Genomic DNA, 11,242 nt, shown 5'->3' on the forward strand with positions numbered 1-11,242 from the left:
GGTGTCTGTCTCCAAATTTTCCCTTTTTATAAGGACATCAATCATACTGGATTAGAGCCTACCCTAATGATATCATTTTAACTTGGGCACCCCCGCAAAGACCCTATTTCAAATAAGGTCACATTCTGAGGTCCTGAGGACTAGGACTTCACGTCTCTTTTTGAGGAGACATGATTCAACCTACAACAACCAACTCATAGCACTGCTACAAGGATCAAAATTTCTGAAGTGTGTAGCAAGTACCCAGTAGGTGTGGGGGGAAAAAAAGCTACTCCCTTTCCTTGCTTTTTATTTTCAGGTTTACTTTTCGGCCTTGCCACAAAACTTTTTTTCTCTCTCACTACCAATACGCCCCCCCCCCCATCTATTATTTGTTCAACATTTTCTTCAACCCAGCCTTGGCAAGAATACCAGGGTCTGACATCCCTGCGCACTTCCCAGATGCTCAATAACAACTGCCGAGTGAAAGAGTTTCACTTTTTAGTTGAGCTCCCTCTGACCTACTTATATCTCTTAAGAATATGATCGTCAATGGAATGAATGAGGATATAACAGCACAATGTTAAATAAGAATGAATTAAAAATGTATTTAACATTGAATCTATGAATTCTGAGATATAAAGCACTATAATGTTTATGTGTACAATGCGTTAAAAGGTGGATACATTCCTCTCATGATTTTGAGAAAATAAAATAAGTTTATGTAGGAGGCTTGCCACCTGGTAGACACTCCGTAAGTAGGACTTAGGTTCACTATGCCTGTTGCCAAGTCCTAGGCCCTGCCCTCGACAAGCTCTCTGTCCAATTGTTTGGCTTGCACGACAGTGTGAAAGGCCTGAGGTTGAGAGAGCAAAGGCACCACAGGAACACTGAGGAAAGAGGGACCCCTCTGTCTGGGAACATTTCTCAACCCAATATGAGGAGGAAGGGCGTCTCAGGACAGCCTTAGTAACAGCACGTACCAGGTCAGAGAGACTGGGACAGGGCTGCGCATTCTGAGACTGTCAGCCAGCTCCCCTCCGCTGGAGCATAAAGTTCCTGTTCCACAAGTGTGCGAGCTCAGGGGGAGAGCGAAGCAGGGCTGCTCGCAGCAGGCTTGTTGTTGGTATGAGAAGACAAGACTTGGTCCTGAAGATGATGGGCAACCATCAAAGAACCAAACATAGGGAGTAAATTCATTCACTATTCACTCAAACAGTCATTCATGTAACATGTATCTCTGTTGTACTAAGTGTTGTGTTAGCTTTTGGGTGATAAAAGATGAAAAATACAGAGCCCCTGGTCTGGATAGGTTAAGAATTGCATTTATGGTATGGACGTCTCAGTTATTTCAAGTGAGACATTCCTAGCGCTCTATGCTTCAGGTTTTTCCTTTGTAAAGCAGTGTGTTAGACAAGGTTGCTAAAGTTCTTTCCTGGGAAACTTTCACAAATTCTGGAGAATAAATGCAAAAGTATGCTTTACACTGGAGGCTTTATTCTATAGTGCTTGCTTACAAGTAATGACTGTGAAGTCAGAGAGACTTTCATTCAAAGTCAAGCTTTCCCACTAATCGTTTATCAGTAATTATCTTTCATCAAATTACTTAACTTTTCTAAACTTCAGTATCCTCATCTATAAAGCAAGACTATCAATACCTACCTCCAGGGGACGGTGTAAGTATTCAATATGAAAATAATGTGAACTGCCTGGAGCAAAGCCTAGCATATTTAAGTACTCAATACATAAATGGCATAAAATACCACAATCACCTTCAGAAAGTATTAACTTGTTTTCCTCAAAGGGTAACTTTGGCATAGCCAGCTATATATAAAGGAATAGCTTGTAATTATTTATAACTGTCTAATTACTCAACAAACACATTGCAAATATCCCACAGTTGGGAATTGGATTTGCTCAATGTATGCTTGAATTAATATTTTAATATAATTTAATGTAAATGGTAATCCAATAAATATTAATCCAAGCCAAACATTAACTAATATATGCAACTTGACTTGCCAGGAAGAAGCAAATGACTTGTGATTGCTTAATACACATGAAATATTTATGTATCCTGTGCTACCTGGAGAATTCAAGCTTTCTGTGCTACGGAGCTGTCCCTTCTACTACAGATGTGCTAAATAACACTGTGATGAAGGGACTAGGGAGTAGACGGGTAGAATATTCTATCCAGTACCCCTGCCACCTAGTCTCAGATTCCCCTTCAGTCAATATGAGACCTAACTTCAGATCACATGTGCAACAGCTCCTTGATATCTGCCCCAGTCCCTAGGTTGTCTTGTTACAGGAAATAAAATAGCCAGAACTTTTTTATAATCTTAACATACCAAGGAGAAGACAAAATCTCTTGCACCTACTGTTAATAAAGTAGGTTTTACTTTACAAGATGATTACACGCATATCGATTAACTAGAACAGGTTTGCCCATAGCAAAAGCTCGTTAGCTGATATTTACACCTTCAGGCAAGGCACTACACCAAAAATATGAAATAGAAATCATCCAATCATTTAGTCAAACTGGTACCATATGCCAATAATGTACTAGTCAATGAGAATGCAGAGCAGGGAAAGTCTCTGCTGCTACTGATGAGGGAAACAAAAGCAAAAGAAAAAATGAAATTTCCTTACTGCCTACAGCCCATTGACAAGTCCTTGAGATAGGCAGAGCGACCTTCCTCTAGGAACTCAGCTGCCTCAATGTTGACACTTTGCTAAGGGCAAAAGGCAATCTTAGCTTAATGTCATCCTGACCCCCCCAGGACCCTGTAAGTCTACTTTAACATACAAAAATTCCTTTGGAAACTTCCTTTATCTCTACCCACCCCCCAAGATAAATGCTAGCGGTCACCCTCTAAGCATATGGCTCACTGATATACATCTGAAGGGTCTCAGCACTAAGGTTTCATTAGACAATAACAAATGACCTTTTCCTTGTAATAGTTGGCCCCCTGAAGGTCCTGGAAACCTTGCTTCCAAAATTCCTTAGAGACTTATGCTATCCCTAACACCCTCCTCACTTGAAATTACATAATCAGTCACCCCTCACAACCCCAGTGCAGCTCTTTCTGCCCACAGGTCCTGCCCCGTGCTTTAATAAAACCACCTTTGTGCACGTCTTCACGTCTCAAGAATTCTTTCTTGAGCATTCACTCCCAGACGCCAACATTTCACATCAGTACTGTAGCCTTAACTCCTGAGCTTAAGTGATACAATCGAAAACCTAAAGTTCATCACAAGGTAGACGTGTACTGTGAACATGTGGGAATTGAAACCTGCTCCAGCGATGGCTGTGGGACCATCAAAGCACCCCCTGGCCAGTGCCCCATACTAGTGTGACATCCTTCAGTGGCTGGACTCTCCTAATTAGAGGAACACGGGTCTCGTGCTGCCTTTACCACCGAGATTTTATTTAGCTGAATGAAGGGAGAGTTGAATTGCAAGAAAAAGAAAAGGGATTTGTTTGCAGTTGTAAAGGGAAGGAAAGAGCAGTTTCTGGGGAAGACGTTGGAAAAGAGAAGAGAGAATTCCCAGGTAGCTATTTTGACAAGATTTTGCTGCATGCTGTGAAGAAACCCACAGAATCTTCAGTGAAATTTACCTTATTTAATGATGTTCTCTTTTTGTAGCTATTAGTGCTACTGATAGACTGTCCTCTCCTTTTTTCAGGCACAATCAGGACTGAATTTTTTCCTGACCTCCTTGTGCTTGGCTAAGGCTATGTGTTAGTTTCCTAAGGGTGCTGTAACAAGTATCACAACCTGGCTGGCTAAAAGCAGCAGAAATAAATTGTCTCACAGTTCTGGAAACTAGAAATCCAAAAAATCAAGCTGTCAGCAGGACCACGCTAAAAAAACCTTTAGGGGAGAATCCTTTCTTGTCCTTCCTAGCTTCTGATAGTTTGAATGACACTGGAATGTCTTTGGAATGCAAGGAATCCTTGGCACTCCCTGGCTCACAGTTGCAGCATTACGAACCTTGTTTCCATCATTCTTCCCTCCTGTGTCTGTACGTGCTTTCTCTCCCTGCTGTAAGAACACCATTCATATCGGATTAGAACCCACCCTAAATGAGTATGACCTCATCTTAACTTGATTACATCTACAAAGACCTTACTTGCAAGTAAGAGCACATTCATAGGTTTCAGGGATTAGGACTTCCGTACATCTTTTGGGGGGAGGCAGCTCCACCCATACAGGCTTTTGCCATTACATGTCAGCAGAAGTAACATTTGTCTTTTCCAGGCTGTAGCACTTAGTAACTGAGTGCAAGACCTGATATAGTTCTCTTGCTTTCACGGTTTCCTTCCGATATTCTAGGGGATGTCTATTTTGTTAGCCTAGGTTCTGGAGTGAGAACCACCATGGAGCTGATCTCTAGTACACATGTAATGTAAGAAATACATATTTTTATTGCCTTACCAATTGCAATTTGGAGGTTACTTGTTACTACAGCATAACTTTGTTTGCCCTGACTGATATGTTTGTAGTGTAGGAGACTTGGCTCCAGGAGGAAGTGAAAAGAGACAAAACCTGCCCAAAGGAGCTCAGAGACATCCAGGCAGATCTAATTAAAAGGCACTAAAATCTGAACCAGGGAAATCTAAGCAGCAAAGTCCCTGGAGAAATTTCAGGTTAGAGACTTGAGCAGTAAGAGAATTTGTTTCTGTTTTGTTTTACTATTAATGAAGAGAGCACTCTTTCATTGAGTTGAGCCAGTGAGCTGGGCTCATTTAATTCTCACAACAGCCCCATGAAGCAAGTGCATTCTTCCAGGCACGACTCTGTCTATCTTGTTCCTCATAGACAGGGTCCGTTTCCTATGAATCTATCAGCAAACAGTCATGCAGTTCAAATGAGAGGACTGAGAACAGGACAAGAAGGAACATAAGAGAGTAAGGAAAAAGGAGATCATCCCCTGCAGAGAAAGTACCGGTGAATCCGGGACATTATCAAGAAGAAACTAGGTGTGTGCAGAAGCTTTCCCATAAAAAAGACTTTTACAAATGGTGGCAAGAGAAGTTTCAAAGGAATTCGGGGTGGAAGCAATGGCAGGGGCAAAAACATGGTAGTGAGAAAAAGCAGGGACTATTACAGGATCAAAGAGTATGTGGAGGTTGTTCACTATGACTATAAAGCTTTTACCAGATGTTGAGACGTGTTAAAGAAGTTCGATCGACAGTGGAGAGACAAGCTAGGTTTTGTGACAGTTGAGACTCACTCTGAGTAGACTCATGAGAGAGAGACTGGGATGTGTAGTACCATTAGAGTTTATCATGAACACATGAAGGAATTCTGAGAGAGGAGTGACCCTGAAAGGGCAGGACATGAGAAAGTCCATGAAGCCTAAGAACTGGCCAGTAGGGTGTGCATCTTTGACTACATGGTAGTAGGCACTGGCTGTGGTAGGCAGCCTCTAAGATGGCCTTCAATGAGCCCCACCTATTGGAATTCATGTCTTTGCTCTCCCCTTGGAGGTGAACTGGACTTAATGACTCACTTCCAGCATCAGAATGCAGCAAAAGTGAGGGGATGTCACCCCTGAGATTAGCTTATAAAAAACAACTGTGACTTCCACCTTTGTCTGTCTGTCTGTCTCTTCCCCTCTCCCTCTCCCTCTGCCTCTCCCTCTCCCTCTCATGCAGGCACCTACACACCCTTGACATTGCCCTTGGTCTCACTCACTGTCTTTCAAATCTCATAGCCCTGGAGGAAACCACCTTCTATGTCATGAGGCCACCCTGTGAAGAGACTCACATGGCAAGAGACAGAGACCTGCTAACAATTACATGAGTTAGTTTAGAGTGAAGTCCCCAATGCCACAGTCAAGCCGTCGGATGAGACTGCAGCCTGGTCAACAGCAAGCCTGCACCCGACCAGAGATCTTAAACCAAAGGCCCCAGCTACACTGTACTCAGATTCCTCACCCACAGAAAGGGTGAGATAGTTAATTGTTGCTTTAAGATGCTAAGTTTGGGGATAATTTGTCATGCAGCCATGTATAAGTAATATACCTGCTATTCCACATTAGCCAGGCAGCCTAGGTCAACTCTGTAAAATGGCCTTAATGATAATGTACAACTATTAAGGTTGTGTTGAGCCATAAATGAGGTAATACATTTAAACTACTAGAATAGTGCTGAGAACATAGTAAGTCCTCAATAAATATTAGCTTCTGTTTTTATTATAGTTCTCTTGGCAGACATTAGCATATGGTAGATAGTCACAACTGAGATGGTAGCCTGCTCAGGCACTGAAGTTGCACATGGAAAAAGAAATCTAACTCAGAATGCCTCAAGTGATAGAGGAATTGGCCGGTTAACAGAACTGAGATCCAGAGATGGGGGTTTAAGCAAAGTTTTCAAGATCTGTAAGTGCTCTTCTCTGCAATATCCCAGACTGCCCTGTCTTATCTCTCAGCTTATTCCCTAAGCTGGCTTCCAACATTAGGGCCAAATAGCCACAGCAATCTTAGGTGTCATGCACTTATAACAAATTCAAGAGAAGGGAGAGCTTCTCTTCACCCAACCAGTGAATCCAGGATTTCACACTAGGTGGACCAATCTGAGTTATGTTACCATGCATGGACCTATCAATTTAACCGTAAGAATGCCCATCGCTGCCCTAGTTACAGACCCTTCCTTCAACCAATCACAATATGAAGAAGTCAAGTGTATATACAGCATTAGCACAAAAAGGATCATTGTTGGGAGGCATAAATGTGGCCAATCTCATTATACCACACAACTGCTGCTAATGTTGGAAAGACAGAGCAGGATACTGGGGAGGTGATACTAATACAGACTATAGGAGGCTATTGCTATAGTGCGGAATAAGAGCTCAAAAGATTTACACTTGGGCAATCAGTAGCAGCAGGGGCAAAAGAATCAATATGGGTAAGAGTGAAAATTTCAAAGTTTATAGAAACACAACAGGATTTAGTACTTGATGGATGGGGTAGATGATGAAGAAGGGGAATTAAAGAGTTTCGAGACTAGGCCAATGAGAAGGAATGACACTTACAGAACTAAACCTCAGAAGGACACACAGACTAATAATAGATTAAGTATCTACTGAATATCTAAGTGCGAGACTCCAGGTCATCGCTCCCCATCCTCCTGCTACCCTGGGTTCTATAAATTATTAGGACTTGACAAGCTTTTTCCAATCTCAGAATTTTATGTTTCACGTTCCCTCTTACATGTTTTTTCATGGTTCTTTGCAATGCTGATTCTTCTTTAGAATTCTATCTAAAGATCACTCTATCTAAAGAAGAGTATTCCCCGAATCGTCTATAACAACACCCTGTTTGTTACGAAACAGCATCAGAAAATACTGATCTTCATCTCTTCCCTATGTTGCGGGAAAATATTTTTATGTCTTTTTTTTTAATTAGTTTTCAGGAAGGATACTTTATTAGTGCATCATTTAGATTGTCTTACAGAAGTTTCATTTGCTGTATTTTCTTTTTTTTTCCCATAATAATATTTTTATTATATTATGTTATTCACCATACAGTACATCCCTGGTTTTTGATGTAAAGTTCGATGATTCATTAGTTGCGTATAACACCCAGTGTACCATGCAATACGTGCTCTCCTTACTACCCATCACCAGCCTATCCCATTCCCCCACCCCCCTCCCCTCTGAAGCCCTCAGTTTGTTTCTCAGAGTCCACAGTCTCTCATGCTTCATTCCCCCTTCTGATTATGTCTTTTCCTTACCTGTAGGACACGCCTATAAAACACCAGGAGTACAAAACTATTTTTGAATTAGTGAATGAGTGAATTGGATGGCGATGAACAATCAACAAAATAAACCCCAGCCCCTGCCTTTATGAAGCCTGCATTACAGAAACAGGCAAAATGAACCATAAGGACCATAGGATATAAATTTAAAGGCCAGCTCCATAGTGACTTCAGGACCATTCAAAAATACTTCTGTACAGCAAATTCCCAGCGACCCTTCCCATGTTAAATAAATAAAAAGGCAAAGTGTAAAAATAGATCTTCTAGTACCTAAAACCACAATCCTGAACAATCTAGGGGCTCCTGTATTTTCACTTCCTTTGACAGCACTTTCTCTTCAACTTCTGTTTTGTTTCCTTCTGAATCCTGATGCTATTTTGATACCAAGTACTGTCTTCATTTGACAGAGGAGGACAAGCTAAGCTGTAGAGGGGAAACAGGACTTTGCAACAGATGTGTAATAGTGATGTTCTCACACTGAATTCTGGATGGAGAATAGATGCCTGTGCATATTGGCAGCAAACAAGTCTTATTGTATCTAGTGTTCAGCCTTTACATAGGGCAGGATTTGAAAAATAGTGGTCTGTGAATGGTTTCCATATGATAACGACTACAGCAAAAGATGGGGACAAGTCTAGGTGGGAGTCAAGGGGCCTGCACTGTCTCACAAAAAGTCATCTTCTGAAATAGACACAAACAGCTACATGTGACAGAAATGGAAACATGCTCAAAGAGGTTAAATCGCTGCTCACCTTTATGCAGGTAGTAAGTGTTGGAATCGGATTCCTGATATGGGTCTCTCTGACTCTGAAGTCCATGTTTTTCCCTGTTAAACCTTGCAGCAGGAGAAGAACATACATGATCATCTGCTTCTCCATTTGCAAGCCATCTGAAACTGACATGATAAGTTCTCCCAACCTCAGGGGGAATTATGGATGCTCGATCCCTCACTAGACAGATTAGTAGGAAGTCACTTCTCTTGGGACTCTCTTCTTCCATGTAATTGAACCAAAATGGAAGGCATACATTGTCCAAAAGGGTTGTACCTTCAAAATTAGTTCTGGAAATGTGCTATACAGAGTAATGCCTATAGTCAACAGTACAGTATCGTGCATGGAAAAATGTGTTAAGAAGGTAGCTCTAATGCCAAGTGTTCTTACCATAAAGAAAAAAGGGACCCAGGAAACTTTTGGAAATAATGGACAGGATGATGGTTACACGGGTGCATGTGCATACGTATAAACACATCACATTTTATACTTTAAATGTGTGCAGTGTATACAGATTACACCTCGATGAAACTGTTAAATATAAATGACATGAGAGTAGGCAAGGTACCAAATTCCAACCTGCTGCTACTGGCAAGACATCTTGTCATTCCAAGTTGTTATAATGGAATACTGGTCTCCCCAGCAATAGTCCCTCATTAGCCAAGCTCCTTACTCACAGCACTACTACTCTTCAAAGGAATATGATCTCACTCCTTCAGGGGCAATACTGGCCAAAGGGATTCCAGGCTGAGACCAGTGTTCAATTTCATCACCATGTTCAGCTGCTGTTCCCCAGGGCACAGCACTGTGCCGAGGTGGCTGAATCTGGAACCGATTCTGATGTCACTCGCAGGGTGAGCCAACCAGCCCACCTCCAAGGTGATGTAGATCCAGGCCATCAGCCTAAGTCTTCCCATCCTTAAGGAGAATTTTATTTGGAGAAAATCATAACATTCCCTGCAACCAGATATTCAGGAGATCCAGACAACTTCATTCCAATAATTCTCTCTTAATTAGAATCTCAGGGAGAACAGATAGTTTGTTGTCCCTTCACTTTTAAAAAGCCATGGGATCCTCATGCAATTTTATTCACCTCGTCCTCTGTAGAGATCAACTCTGCATACCATTGATCTAGACAGGGGGACTCTTAATAAAGTTATATGTTTCTGCTATATGTTATCTCAACACAGTGGTTGTGTTTCTCTCACTATATATTTCCATAATTAAATGGCCCACTCAAATGGGCCTTCACAAGAGAGTCAGCTTCCTTCGATTAAGGTTTTAAAATAAACAGACACATACCTTCTACTTTGGTACAGATCAATAAACATTTAAATAATATTTATGGAGCATTTGCTCAGTATCAGACATAGAATACCATGTCCTGGTCTGGGCCTTTCAGAGCTCAGAGCTCAGTAAGTAGGTAAATAACTACAGACCCTTATTATAAGAAAACATAGTAAATGCTACAGGCACACAAAAAAGAAAGAAATTACTTTTATGTGAAGGGGGGGCAGAGGCAGTGGACAGAGAAGAGACAGCACTTAAACCAAGAGTTGAAGATATTTGATCAAGCAGAGAAAATAGAACAAATATTTGCAAAGGCAGCCCAAGTTCATGTCCAATTATGATGGTCTTTTGGATGTATCAACTTGGCTAGCCTCCAGCCCTCGGTTATTCAATAAAACACTAATCCAGGTGTTGCTGTGGAAGTATTTTGTAGCTGTGACTAAAGTCCATAGCAGCTGACTTTAAGTAAGGTGAATTTTTGTAGATAATCTGGATGGGCCTGATTTAATCAGCTGAAGGAAAAGCAGTGCTAAGGCTTCCTTGGAAGAAAAAAAAATTCTGCTTATGAACAGAAGCTTCAGTCCATGTCCATAGATCCAGTCCGCCCTTCCTGATGGCCTGCCCTATGGATTTTGGAATACTCTAGCCAACTTCCACAATCACATCAGCCAATTCATCTATTACATCTCTTAATATTTACTTCCTACTAGTTCTGACTGAACTCCAACTAATTCAATTTTTGTTACCTGGAAGTGGAGTATTGCTGTAACAAATACTTAAAAATATGAACGTGGCTTTGCAATTGGGCAATGGGCAGAAGCTGGAATAATTTGGGGGAGCATCACAGAAAAAGCCTACATTGCCTTGAACAGACTATTAGTAGAAATATGGATGTTACAGTCTGCTAGTGAGGACTCAAAAGGAAATGAGGAACATGGTAGAAAAACATAAACTGCTAAAGCAGGCAGGAAGCTACTAAGTATACAAGTAAATAAGCCTTTGCAAAGCAGAGGAGAATTTTTGCCAGTACCAAATGTCTTAGTCAGTTTGGGCTGCTTTTTTAAAAATAACCATAGACTGGGTGGGGCGGGGGAAAGGGGGCTTAGCAACAGAAATTTTATTCTGAAGACTAGAAGTCAAGGTGCCAGCCAATTTGGTTCATGGTGAGGACCCTCTCCTGATTTGCAGGCAGATGACTTTTTGCTATACCCTCACATAGTGAAAAATGAGATCATCTCCCTTTTGTCACTTCTTATATGGATACTCATCCCATTCATTAGGGCCCCACACTTATGACTTAATTACTTCCCAAAGCCCCCACTTCCAAATACATCACATTTGGGGATTAGGCTTCAACATATGAATTTGAACACAAACATTCAGTCCCTAACAGCAAGATACTGAGGGGTCCAAAACTGGAGTTCAGTACCTACTT

The sequence above is a fragment of the Ursus maritimus genome, unplaced genomic scaffold, assembly GCF_017311325.1.
Source record: "Ursus maritimus isolate PB19 unplaced genomic scaffold, ASM1731132v1 scaffold_9, whole genome shotgun sequence".
In the NCBI taxonomy this organism is placed as follows: domain Eukaryota; kingdom Metazoa; phylum Chordata; class Mammalia; order Carnivora; family Ursidae; genus Ursus; species Ursus maritimus.